At 38.4% G+C, this 14495-nt stretch overlaps 1 pseudogene; it reads right to left on the bottom strand.

The window, feature by feature from the left end:
• Nucleotides 1-606: 606 nt before the first annotated feature.
• Nucleotides 607-9500, bottom strand: LOC122049029 (annotated as a pseudogene).
• Nucleotides 9501-14495: the final 4995 nt, after the last annotated feature.

A 14495-nucleotide genomic window follows, 5' to 3' on the forward strand; every position in this document is an offset into this window, starting at 1 on the left:
ATTTTGTACTATTTATTTGCCTCGGCCTTCGACCTGATACGATGTTCGACCTGCAAGCTGCTGTGGTATTCCGGCCTAGGTGTCATTGACGTATTTCAGCCTACATGTTGCCTTTTAGATCCGTGCTGCATTGGATTCCATGTCGTCGCCCCCCAGATTCGGCTCTTCAGCTGCCTCACATTCATCTGCTCTTCAAGGTCGCGATGACTTGATTAGCATCGTGACCAGTTCATCGATCCACCCGAGGGCGCCCCCCAAACCAGGGTACGTTACTGTACTCATCCTATATTTATTTCGTTGTTCTACTATTATGTGGCTACTTATATGTTCGTGGGACTCACCTCGAGCATCTCAGGATACCAGGGACCGGGGCAATCCGGTCACTGGCTACAAGTACGGTTGACCAGAGAACTTCTGACGACTTGATCAACACAGAAGATAGCTTACCATCCGGGTCATAGAGAGGTAGTCAATATTTCAAACGCGTCATTTCGACAGTTTCGTCTTCTCATATTCCTGACAAGATGAAATAATAATAATAAGTTAAATGAAATAATTTATATAATTGTGTACATACAACAACAAAACAACAAAACAACTTCACGCTTAGGTGTAGGGAGGTGGCTTGGGGAGCGAGACAATGGCACCGCAGAGCAGTGTTGTGTCCGGCAAGCTGTACTCATCCCTGAGTGACCACACCGGCGTTTGCACGCTGATATAGAGTTGCTGCCCCAGGTAGCGTCGCTCCCACAGTTCCGACCTCAGGTTCCAAATGCCGACGTTGTCGAACGTCATCAAGATCACTGACCACGACTTGGGAAACACATGGACGGCGTGCCCACTCACCACGTCGAGCATGTTGTATGTTTTTCTCTTCTCCGGCGACCATTTCCCCGGACCCATCCTGTGTACTCAAGAAGAAGGAGGTCGGCAAATGGTCGACAAGTAGTGATAGTTGTTGAGATAGCGACTTACCCGACTAAGAAGAAGGAGTAGTCATCCAGGTGGTATGCCAGCACGGCTTTCTCGGAGTTCTCGAAGATTATCTCCACGAATGTCTGGTATTCGATGGTCTTGACGCATGGGAGCAGCTTGATGGAGCCGAAGTCATCAACGGTTCATCGCCGCCAATGTCGTACATGAAGTAGTTGCTACCGAAGCCGAAGTACTCAGCGAGCTTGAGCGACGTCTATGTGTCGACGTGGGAGACGTCGTTGAGCGCGTACTGGAGCCTACCATCTATGAAATTCGGCGTGCTGGAGAGATGGTGTGGATGATGTTGATGATGCCGCAGTGGTAGGAGCCCTGGGGGTTGGGGCGAGCGGCGCTGGCCGTCAGGTTCCACCGGAATGACCGCCACTGGTTAAAGGACCAAGCCCAGTTAGTGGACGCCTTGGGTAGCACCTACGACGGCACAGCTGAGGAGTCGGCGTAGTGGACACACTACAAAAAAAACAGCTTTACCAACGGGGCTACCGACGGATAAAAATTTCCGTCGGTAAAGGCTGAATATTACCGACGGAATATTATATTCCATCGGTAATATCTACATTACCGACAGAATTAAAAAATTCCGTCGGTGATGTGTATTTTTTTTTAAATAATAGCTTTACCGATGAAATCTATATTCCGTTGGTAAAGCCGAAATAAACCCTAACCCTGCCCCTTTCCTTTCTTTCCACACGCGCGCGGCAGGCATCTCCTTCCTCTTCCTCCTCCCCGATCTTGCCGGTAAGCTCCTTCCTCTTCCTCTTCCTCTTCCTCTTCCTCTTTTGTAGCTTCATTTCTTTGTGGCCGCCAGCGCCCTGCTGGCCTTTGTGCCGGCCGGCGCTGGGAGTTGCGTGCCGCCAGCGGCCTCCTGGCCGCTGTGCCGGACGCCGGCGGCCTCCTGGCCGCTGTGCCGGACGCTACTGTGTCGGACGCTGGTATGTCGAAACTGCTATGCTGACGGCTGTGTCGAATATATGCTGTTGTGCTGGCCTGTGCCAGTCGTGTTTCTACTTGTTAATTTTTTGATAAATTTTATGCTAAATTATTTTTATTTTGTAAACAGATAGCATTTGTTGCTCTTCTCCGGTACACATTTACATCTTCAGGTATAATTTAGTTTATTGTATTTTATATTATTTGTCATTGTTTAATTTACATATATATTATGTTCGTATCTTAATCTGTAACATAATATCATTCTTTTGTTTTGTGTTTGTACGTTAATTTAAGATAATTTCTAATTATCAATTTATTAGTTTTAGGTGAAAATGTCTATGAACAAAGCTTGGATGTACAATCGATTAGAAAATGGATTTATTAGAGATGATTTTATTGCTGAAGTTGAAGAATTTGTCAACTATGCTAAAAGTCATCCAGAATGTATGAATGATGCAGAATTAAAGTGTCCGTACAATCATAAAAAATGTCAAAATAGAGCTTTCCGTGATGAAGATACTGTAAAAATGCATTTATGTAGGAATGGTTTTATGCCAAATTATTACAATTGGTACTGTCATGAAGAACCTTATTTGTATGAACCAATTGGGTCTTCCGGTGGTTCATCATCTAGCACAACTTTTACTGCACATGACTCATCAACTTATGATATTGGAATGCAATCAATGGTTCACGATGCAATGAATGCCGCAGTTGATTATTCCAATATAAACAAAACACCTACACCTGAACATCAGCAACTATATGAAATGTTAAAGGCTAGTGAAAGAGAAGTGTGGGACGGCATTCCCTCAGGTCACTCGCAATTATCAGCTACTGCAAGGTTGTTGAATATGAAAGCAGAACATCATTTTTATGAAAGATGTTATGATGACATATGTCAATTAATGTCAGAGTTACTTCCTGCTGACAACATAATGACAGATAGTTTTTACAGTACTAAGAATTGGTTAGAGGTTTAGGTTTGCCAGTAGAGAACATTGATTGTTGTGTAAACAACTACATGATATTTTGGCATGAAGATAACGAACTGAGTGAATGCAAAATATGTACTCACCCTCGTTATAAGAATGTTACCCGCATACCAGGGAAGAAGAAGAAAAATATTGCTTGGAAAGTGATGTATTATTTTCCTTTAACTGCTAGATTACAACGTTTGTATGCATCTGGTGCTACAGCTTGTCACATGACGTGGCATCATGAACATGAGCATGAAGGAGGTATTATGTGTCATCCTTGTGATTCTTCTGCATGGAAACATCTTGATACTGTATTTCCCTCGTTTACAATGGAACCACTTAATGTTAGATTGAGACTTTCCGCTGATGGATTTCAACCATTTGGTCAATCGGGACAGCAATATTCATCCTGGCCAGTTATATTAACACCATACAATTTACCACCCTGGATGTGCATGAAAGATTAATTTATATTTCTTACTGTGTTTATTCCTGGTCCAACCAATCCCAAAGAGAAGATAGATGTTTTCTTGCAACCTTTAATTGCAAAATTAAATGATTTATGGAATGTAGGGTCAGTGACTTATGATGTTGCAAGTAAAAGTAATTTTAGATTGCATGCTGCATTATTATGGACGATCAGTGATTTCCCAGCATATTCAATGTTCTCAGGATGGAGCACGGCGGGTAAATTAGCTTGTCCACACTGCATGACAGATTCTGATGCCTTTTCATTACCTTGTAGTCGGAAAGTATCCTGGTTTGATAATCACCGGAAGTTTTTACCTATTGATCACTCTTTCAGGCAGAATAAGAAATATTTCCTAAAAAATGTTGTAGTCAGAAAACCTCCTCTAGCATTCCATATATCAGGTGAAGAAATCATTGAACAAATAGACAGTTATGGATTTCTACAAGTATCTCAATCTGGTTCTGATGAGATAAATAGATACATTGTTAGGATGTGCCAGTGTGGTTGGAAAAAAAGGAGTATTTTTTGGGAGCTCCCCTATTGGAAGTATCTACTCATTCGACATAATTTAGATGTCATGCATGTTGAGAAAAATTTCTTCGATAATATCTTTAACACTGTGATGAATGTGCCTAGAAAAACTAAGGACACTGCAAAATCTCATGAAGAATTAAAACAATTAGTAAACAGACCAGAGTTGCATCAAAATGAAATAACTAATAGATTTCCAAAGGCTTATTATACATTAGACAAAGATGGGAAGCATGCTTTATGTAGTTGGTTGAAGGAAGTAAAATTCCCAGATGGGTATGCCTCAAATATGGCACGTTGTGTGGATATGTATAGGTTTAAGATGTTTGGGATGAAGAGTCATGATTGTCATGTATTCATGCAAAGACTTATTCCAGTAGCTTTCCATGATTTACTTCCGTATAATGTTTGGCAAGCTCTCACAGAATTAAGTCTATTTTTTAGAGATTTGACAGCGAGGTGTATTATGATGAATGATATGCTTCGGTTAGACATAGACATTTCTCTCATATTATGTAAGTTAGAGCGCATATTTCCACCCAATTTTTTTTATTCAATGGAACATCTGCTGGTATATTTGCCATATGAGGCACAAATAGCTGGTCCTGTGCAATATAGATGGATGTATCCATTCGAACGGTTTTTGAGAAAATTAAAAAATAATGTTCGTAACAAAACAAGAGTTGAGGGCTCAATATGTAATGCTTATCTAGTTGAAGAAGCATCTTCTTTATGCTCCTATTATTTTGCTGATAATGTCAAAATCATACATCGCAAGGTTCCTAGAAATTATGATGATGCTCAAGAAATAGACAATTCGATGCTTTCTATTTTTAAGTTTCCTGGCAAACCAATGGGTGCATCTATTTCTAGATTCTTAACTCCAGAATAATATCATGCTGCAAGAACATACATACTCTTAAATTGTGAAGACGTCAAACCATACATAGAGTAAGCTGACTTCTCTAATTAAAAAATTATTCCCCGTTCAATTTGTTGCTTGATATCTCATTTACCTTAAAATTACCTTCTTTTCCAGCCTATATGAACAACAACTATATCTACAAAATCCATCAATGGATGCAGATGGTGTAGCTGAAAAGTTAGAGGTTGATTATGGTTTGAAATATATGTAAGTTGGAGATTTTATTAAGTATTTAAGTTCGTATGTGTTAAGTAGTGTTCTAATGTCTACTAATTGTGTAGGTTAAAGACCGTAGAATATCAAATGTGACAGATGATAGGATCATGAATCTTGCATCAGGACCTCTTCATAAAATAAAGGTCTACTCTGGTTTCTATGTTAATGGCCTCAAATTACACGTGGCACTACGAGATTCACGGAGATTAACCTATAATTCTGGTGTTTGTGTCAAAGGATCTATGGATAACAATAACACTCAGTATGATTACTATGGTAGACTTGAGGAAATCATAGAAGTTGAATATCCTGCATTACATATTAAGAGGTGTGTGCTATTTAAATATTCATGGTATGATCCTACCCCAAGAATAGGTACCAGAATACATCCAAAGTATAATTTAGTTGAGGTTAATGCAAACAAAAGGTTCAACAAGTTTGAACCTTTTATTTTCAGGGTACAAGCAGCACAGGTTTTCTATCTTGAATACCCTACAAAGAGAAGAATGCCAGTGAATGGTTGTCTGTTTGTCGAATGAAGCCTCGCTCGATTATAGAAATGTCGAATACCACTCAGGCTACTGATGCATTTCAGAATGACGAAGTGGAGAGACATTCAATTGATACACAACTTGAATCTACATCTCAATTACTTGTTGATATTGTTAATGTCACTTATGAGGAGATAGATGATGGAGAGATGTCCAACAGTGAAGATGAATTGGTACTAACAGAGTCTAGCGATGAAGACTTGGAAACTATTAATGTTGATTAAATAGTTGCTAATGTAATGTCTGAACTGTACTTTTCTATAAAATTTTGTATTGTGTTGCTAATGTTAATGTTATGCATGTGTGTATATATATTTTTGTATTGTGATGTTAATGTTAATGTTAATGTTAATGTTAATGTTATTACTAGTACATGCATGCTATGTTATTGTGCAGATATATTATTATGGCTGAGCAGCAGACAGTAGCACCCCGTGGCTACAAAGTTATTAGAGTTGTCGGAGATACGTATGTATTTTTGTTATAATTAATACAAGTTATTAGAGTTGTTGAAGACTTGTTATTATTCATATCTATTTTTTTTCCTTGTAGATTTGTTCCTGATGGCCACCGGGTAGCCTCTTATATTACTAGTAAGTTTAAAGAGTGAGTATGTGCTTCTGGTACTACATGGAGGCATGTAGATCAGGAGATGAAGACATTTTATTACAATGAATTCGTAGTAAGTAAAATTAATATATTTGGTATTCAATAATATATTTATCCTTTCTTATACTAAAATCTATACTTATAATTGCAGAAAAGGTATACATGGGAAGATGGTCAAGAAGAACAGTTTAAAGCTACATGAAATAGTTATTGTGCTAAACTGTACAGAGACCTCATGTATTATATCAGGAAAAAGGGCACTAGGCCAGCGTATGTTTCGAAGACGATATGGAGTGCATGGACGGCCACCTGGGCTGTAGAAAGATGGCGAGAAAATGCTGAAATGGCTCAATCTAATAGAAATACTAAGCCAGGTGGCCCGAGCATCGGAATCGCTCGGCATACGTAAGGATCGAAATCTATTGTTGAGCATGCTATGGATTTGGTAATTTAATTTAAAGCTATGATTTCTAACAATTTTTTATTTTATTATCACATTAGTATGTATAATTATGTCTCAAAATATTTGTGTATGTAGGAGCATGATCTTGCTCGGCAGCCCACATGCATGGAGGTATTTCTGAAGACTCATAAGAAGAAAGATGGGTCATTTGTCGATTCTCGATCTCAGGCCCTACACGTAAGATTATTAACTTTATTTCATTTGTTCATGCATTTCTATTTTGATTAACTTTAATAATTGTTATCAAATTAAATATTGATCAATATTGTAATTTTGAACACAGGATCGAATGACAGAAAGAGTGGCTCAGGCCTCTCAGCCACCATCAGAGGGGGGGGGGGGGAGTCACAGTCTCTATCCACCGATGCGCTAAATGAGATATATTATGATGTTGTCGGTGGAAGGACAAAAAACTCCACCCTCTACGGCCTTGGCTCCCAGGCCAAAGTGGCATTTGATCGTTTGAGGACTCCTAGGGGTCTTGCTAGTTCCTCTTCTTCTAGTGAGGTGCAGTCATTAAGACGCGAAAATCAAGAACTGCGCACTCAACTGAAGACAATGGATGAGAGGATGGCTTCTATGGATGAGTGGAGGGCTGCTGAGGAGAAGAGGAGGACCGACCAGGATACTCTCTTTGCCAGTATGCGAGAGATCATGGCAAATTTCGCTCGCACCCAGACGTCAAATGGTCTTGAGTCCCAGGAGACTCAAGACCCATCAGACCGTGATGATTAGTATGTTTCGAGGTTTGTTCAACTACTATTTAAATCTTTATTTATCATACAAGTTACATGCAAAATATATTTGATTGTTTTATTCTACTCTGCTCATTTCTAATATTTACATTAATATATGTTTCAGGCGTCAGGGTGTATATATTCAGCACGATCATCATCATCATCATCATTTTCTTTCTATCTAGATATTTATTTTTTTAAATGTAAAATTCATTATACATCTATGTAACATTTCAAATTATAGATTGATATCAATTTCTTCATAATTTATTGTATTTTACTTTTTGCAGGATTTTACACTATTAGTTGTTTTTGGAGTATTTGTTATCATGGTATGAATTTATACATTTGAGTACGGAAATACTTTATTTATATTATGTATGTTTATATATGTTTTGTTAGAATATGTAAATTGTGATTGAGTTAGTTTATTTGTAAACTGTGATTGTATATGTGATTGAGTTAGTTTATTTGTAAATTGTGATTGCATCTGTGTCAGTATTTGTGATTATATCTGTATTATGTTAGTTTATATCTGTATTTGAGATTATAGCTGTGATTGTATTTGTGATTATAATTTGTATACATGGGATGAATGAGAATACAAAAGGAAACTGTCAGTTTTTTTTTCTTTTACTGACGGAATACCGATGGAATCTGTGTTCCATCGGTATTCCATATCGTAATATACGGACAGAATTGGTATTTCCGTCGAAAATTTCCGACGGAAATACCAATTCCGTCTGAAATTGCCGACGGAATTAGAATTTTCGTCGGTAATTTCCGACAGAAATACCAATTCCATCGGCAATTTCCGACGGAAATGGTATTTCCGTCGGAAATTACGATACGAAGTTTTTTTTTATCAGAACCCCTTCTCCGACGGAAATTATATTTCCGTCGGAAAACTGGGGCGCCAGGTGTTCGCGTGTTTACCGACAGAAATAGATTTCTGTTGGTAGATACCGACGGAAATATTCCCTCCGTCGGGAAAATAGGTTCCGATGCATATTCTCGCGATAGATTAATATCCGTCGATAATCTGTCGGTAAGGCCCATTACCGATGGAATACCGACGGATAATTCCGTCAGTATTGCTGGATATTTTTGTAGTGGCGGTCAGCACCTTGCGCCTCAAGAACCAGCTGGAGGTCACGATGTAGTAGTCCCCTGGGGTTCTGGTCGGCCGTCACCAGCACGGAGAAGCATTGGCCGACGTGGATGTCGAGGGAGTCGTACAAGTTCTGAATCGTGTGGGATCCGTCCATCTCCACCAGCTCCATGGCATGACCCTGGAACCGGAAGTTGAGCGAGGTCTTGATGCCCACATTGCAGATCCAGTACCGGTACACCTTTCCGGCCTCTATCTCAAACATCGGCGCACGATCCTTACCGGGCTTGTCGTTGATGAGGACGCCGGCGGGGAGGCCGATGTTGCTGCCGGAATCGACGGTCTTCTCGAGGGCAGTGTGGTCCTTGGTGTACCAGTCGCCAAGGAGGACGGTGTAGTCGTCGGCAGGGGGGTCTAAGGGAACCGGGATGAGGAGGCGGTTGTTAACCCACAGCCCACCAAAGCCGTCGGCCGCCTTGTGCATCCCCAACGACGGGAAGTAGAAGAAGCCGCCAATCTGGTCCTTCACCTGGAAATGGTATGTAAAGTTGGTCCCTGGCAAGATCGGGCAGTTGGTTCCCACCACTCCATCAAACCATGAATTCTTCCTATGCTGAATTCCATTCCTGCCAAAAGGAGAAAAAAAAATACACAAAAATGTCTCCGACAATTGAAATCAAAATCAGATCGAGAAGCAAGGAGTGATCAGTATCCGATCGCATATATACCAAGTGAAGAGGAGGGGTTTGTTGAGGTTATTGAAGACATTGATGACGATGTTATTGTTGGTGGTGGAGTTGATGTTCGGGACGGGGAACTGGCTGTTGATGAGGATGCCCCGCTGAGGGACACCGAGGGGGGAGATGGTGCCATAGGTGACGTTCCATGTGAAGAAGAGGTAAGGGTCTTTGGCGCGGATGACACCGGAGACACCCAACAACAAAGCAAGAACCGCTAGAACAGTGTTGGCGGCGGCCATCTCTGAGTATGCAATGGATAAAGATTCAAAAAGGAAAACACACTCTCTCTTCCGAAATGAAAATTGAAAGGGACGAAGTAGTAATTAGCGAAACGCCATGGAAGTTCCCGGCTAGCATTTATTGAGGAGACGTGGATCTAGCAATCTAGAAAGGGTCGACTCAGGAGCTTCGAATTGGAAGGGATGGCCTCGAGGCGTTATATAGCGTGGCAGGTGGAGCTGATCTTGGAGGATAGAATTTGGAGGCTCGGGGAGACAACTCTAGGTTTGCCGATTAACGCAAATCGTTTGAACAGGAGATTAATTGTAGTGACTTGAGTGAGTTAGTCAAGGCTAAATTTAGACTAACTTTTTGTTTCAGCGTATGCAATTCTAAATCTATTTATTTTACTTCTAAGGGTGCGTATGGTTCAAATTATCATATATAATTTTAGTTATATGATTATCAAGTAATCACATAATTAAAATTATGAGGAATAAAATATAGCCAAATATTATTTGATTCAATCGTAGGTAATACAACAAAAATTTATTTATTTAAAGATTTTAATAAATAACCTAGTTAATATTTTATTATATTACTCTTGGTTACAATACCTACCATATATATTATTATTATTATTATTTAAATTTTACATTTTTTTTATTTTTTTCATGTTTCTCTTTATTTTTATGTGTTTTTTTTTCATTTTTTTAAAAAAATTTAAATTTTTTATTTTTTATTTTTTATGGTTTTTTTATTTTTTATTTTTTTTATGTTTTTATTTTTTATATTTTTTATATTTATATTTTAAATTTTTTAAATATTTTTTATGCTTTTTTATTTTTTTTTATTTTTTACGTTTTTTCTATTTTTTATGTTTTTGATTTTTTTCCCTTTTTTATTATTTTTTAGATTTTTTATGTTTTTTCTATTTTTAAAATTGTTTTTATGTTTTGTTTACATTTTTTTTATTTTTTAAAAAGTTTTTTTTTCTTTATATTTTCCTTTTTTTATTACATTTTTCTTTTATTTGAGGGTATTTTGGGTAAAAAAATTTCGTTAATCCCGGAATCAAGAAAAACCTCAATTTTCTAAGGTTTTTCGATTCCAGGTTGCATGCCCTTTTGTTGACATGTCGGACATGAAACATTACTCAGGAATCATCGATTACTTAAACCAAACAAGGTTTTCGTTGATAACCTTGGATGGATAACCAAGATTATCAAGGATAACCCTGAACTAAACGCACCCTAAAGGTATCCACATTACCATTAACTTGTGGACACGTTATTGTTTTTTTTTTATATTTGTTTGTTTTTTTTAATCTATAGGTATTAACGCGTTGAAAGAATTGAACGTGTTAATACTATAGTACAATTAAAAAGTATCCACGCTCCAAATATTAACGACAATGTAAATGCCCTAAGAAAAAATATTATATTTAATGTCTTATCTACAGTGAGTTCATTGATGATAGAAGGTTGTTTATGTGAACAAAAGTAAATCACGTTCAATTTATAGTTGATCGTGGCCGGAAAGTAGGAATTAACCCTTTTATCCTATAGTAGGAAAGTTTAACTAGTTGAACTGAGAAATTTTATTTTGATGAATGACTTGTCATATTTCATAGGTTCCTAGTTTAAGAGAATGAAAATTTTGTTTCGCTTAATACTGGTTAACATTTTTTTCATTTTCAATATTTTCAATATGAAGATTTCAAATAAATAAAAATGAGTAAGTTAAATAGGATGAGGCTAGTTAGGTTAGGAAATTGACTAAGCAAGTTAAGTGAGTCACTACATCGATGGACCAAGCTACTAATCTGGTCGATAAATATTAGCATAAGTGAATTGGATGAATTGTATGTAACAAGCCTATGGTCAAAATGATTATTCCTATCTAAGATTATCGACAAATAAGCTATCAGACAATTATGTTCTATAATGACAGAGTTGCCAATTAGTAAGGAAAGATCGGACCGATAGGAATCCCTACGAAGCTTGAGAGAGAGCTAAAATGAAGGTCAGGAAATGCCTTGGCTCAACCATTATGACGCTCAAGTCAAGTTTCCAACAAGGGAAGTGGAGAAGAAAAATAGTAAAATGAGAAGATGTTGGTGGTTTGTGGGTATATGTGCACGTACCTTTGCCCGCAAGAACATACTCCTTTTATATTATTGTTGGAAGAATGAAATGACACCTCTCTTCTCTAGGTTTTGGTTGATGGGATGCCATAATCTGAAAGAGAAAGTGTTAAATCATCGTATCAGAGGGGCATGTTAACCCATATTCTATACTATAGAAGATCATGTGGGTCACACTATGTCAACCATATTGTTCCACTTGCTTTGATAACTCACGTGTTATCCCACGTGTTATGTCGGCACACATGCTATCCCACATGTTGTGCCAGCCCACGTGCTATTGACTAGTTGGGGTAGTTGGGTCAGAGGGTTTGACCAATCAAGTGGAGAGGCATTGGATCGGTGGAACTAAGAGGTTGAAAAGGAAATGTCGGGATCGGAGGAGACGAGACGAGTGGGCTGAAGTCATCAAGTCAGCGAGGTCGAGAGGGACGAGCAAGAGCATCAGATCAACAAGGCTTTTTGTCTCGGGTAGGCTGAACTAAATGGTGAAACTTTTCATCTCAAATAGGCTGAGTAGAATGGCAAAGCTTCTTGTCTTGGGTGGACTGAGATAAATGGTGAAACTTCTAGTCTCAAGTACGCCGAGTAAAGGCTCAAACTTCCATCTCAACATGGCTATTGACTTTAGTACACGTATAGGCTTCTAATGCTCCCTACATCATAAGTCACCCCCGAGTCTAATAGAAGGAGACATGAACCACTGGACTGTTGTATTGTGACTGGATGAGATTGTCATGTCATCGTACCTTTGCTCTCCCCAAGTCCTTCATCAGCAATCAAAAAGGGGGGCGCGTGGCAAGATTATGTAATCCAAGCACCATCAATATTTAATGCCACCATATTCGATCAGCCTTGGTCATCACGGCGCACAACGTTGTGAAAAATAAAACAGTTATAATGATACCTTTCCGATGTCACGCCTATCAATGTGATTTAATTGATTACAATAATCGAGGAGCCATCTGGATCGTCATAATTAATAAGATTGTATTGATCTGTGCTCGATTAGATGGTGTGGAAGATATCTCGCCCTTTTATATCCAGGATTCGATGGTCACAGCCAAGCGGGCGAAAGTATATTAAGTTCGGAGAGGCATCGCCTTTATTCGCATTTCCTCATCTGCGAGTTCCCTGCTTCCGGCGCCAAGGTAAGTTCTTTTTCCAATCCCCTTTCATTTTTTTTTACTGTCGAAATCATAGCTGTAGGAGAACCGTCAAACCCTTAGTATGAGTCAATGCAGTTGACTTTCACTATATATGCCCGGGATGAGATGAGGATGGCCTTTGGTATCCCTATGGATCATAGAGTCCGAGTGCCAAAATTGGATCAACACCCTCATCTCTCGCCCTCAAGTTTCATCACCTTCTTTTATAATCAGTTGTTATGAGGCCTTCATTTTCCCATTTCCGAGTTCTTTCAAGACGTATCCAAGTACTTCCACATTCTCCTCCATCAGTTATCCCCTAATTATTTTCGCCTTATTTGCGGGGTCACCATCGTCTTTTGTTTGTATTAAATTTCTTTGTGCCTCGTTACCTTCCACTACTTTTTTACACAAATTGAATGGAGCTCGAGGTCTTCTATTTCATGGCAAGGTTAAGTTGTCACTTTTTAGACAAGTACCCGACTTTCCATAAGGATTGGAAGACTCGTTTCTTCTTTGTAAAGCCGCTAAGGGCTTTCTCCTATTTGACTGCATGACAAGTAAAATTGTTGACTCAACTGCCCTTAGGGTGATATAAAATTGAGTCGACGTATCTTGAGGTGGTGGATATCTTAATCGACTTATGCTTTGACGTGACAAAGCTGATTGAGGGCGAGGGCCTACTCTTCCTAAGCGGATTGAATCCAAATGTCATTGAGTTGTCTCAACCTCTCGATAAGCTAATTATCTTATTTTTCTTCTGTGATAACTGAATGTGTTGGGATATATACTATAAGCCTAGCTTTTGTATGAACATCTGTTTTGAAATATTTTGAAAAAAAATCACTTTAGTCAAATGTCTACATTTTATATTTGCATATATGTCAATGTAGTTGTCCATTTAATTTATATTGTAGATAATATAGTGTGTGGTGTCACACAGAAGATCATGTTATCGGTTCCTTATAAATTATAAATAGTAGCTCACAACCAAGATGGATTGAGATAAACCATTGGAACAGTTGTAGTGTAATTTGATATTAGTCTGTCTTGACTATAAAATTACACTAGTACACTGTGTGTGTATTGAGCGGGACCATTTGAGGTTGTTCGATTTATATCGACTATATAAAAGAACAGAACTTTTGTTATTATGGATTTGCACTCTCTTAATCCCTATATAATAACAAGCACGTACACTTAGTATTTATTTCTTTAACTTATCAATGGGTGAGATTTATTCGTTAAATCAATAGGCCCGACGAGTTGGGAAATAATACCATTTATATAGTGTGTTGATTGTAGAAGGAATCTGTATCCTAATTATTTAGGTTGATGATGTCCCCTTGAGGAGCTCATAAGGATTATCATGTAAACACTACAGGTGGACTTAGTCCAACGTAATAATAAAGTTGAGTGGTACTACTCTTGGAATCATATGTTAATTAATTGAGTTGTCATTAACTCATTTAATTAACGGACATACGATATCTTAAACACAGGGAGATTAACGCACTCATGATAAGAAGGAGCCCAAATTGTAATATGAGATTGGTGTGGTAGTTCAATAATAACCCTTTAGTGATATGAGCTATTATTGATGGACTTGAGTTGAGTGTTCGGGCCAAACACAGGAAGCTCAAGCCCATCGGGAGGCCTAAACCAATTCCTCCTCTAGATCCTTATTGTAGCCTCTATATAAAGTCTTGCATCCACCCATC

The sequence above is a fragment of the Zingiber officinale genome, chromosome 2B, assembly GCF_018446385.1.
Source record: "Zingiber officinale cultivar Zhangliang chromosome 2B, Zo_v1.1, whole genome shotgun sequence".
Classification (NCBI taxonomy): Eukaryota; Viridiplantae; Streptophyta; class Magnoliopsida; order Zingiberales; family Zingiberaceae; genus Zingiber; species Zingiber officinale.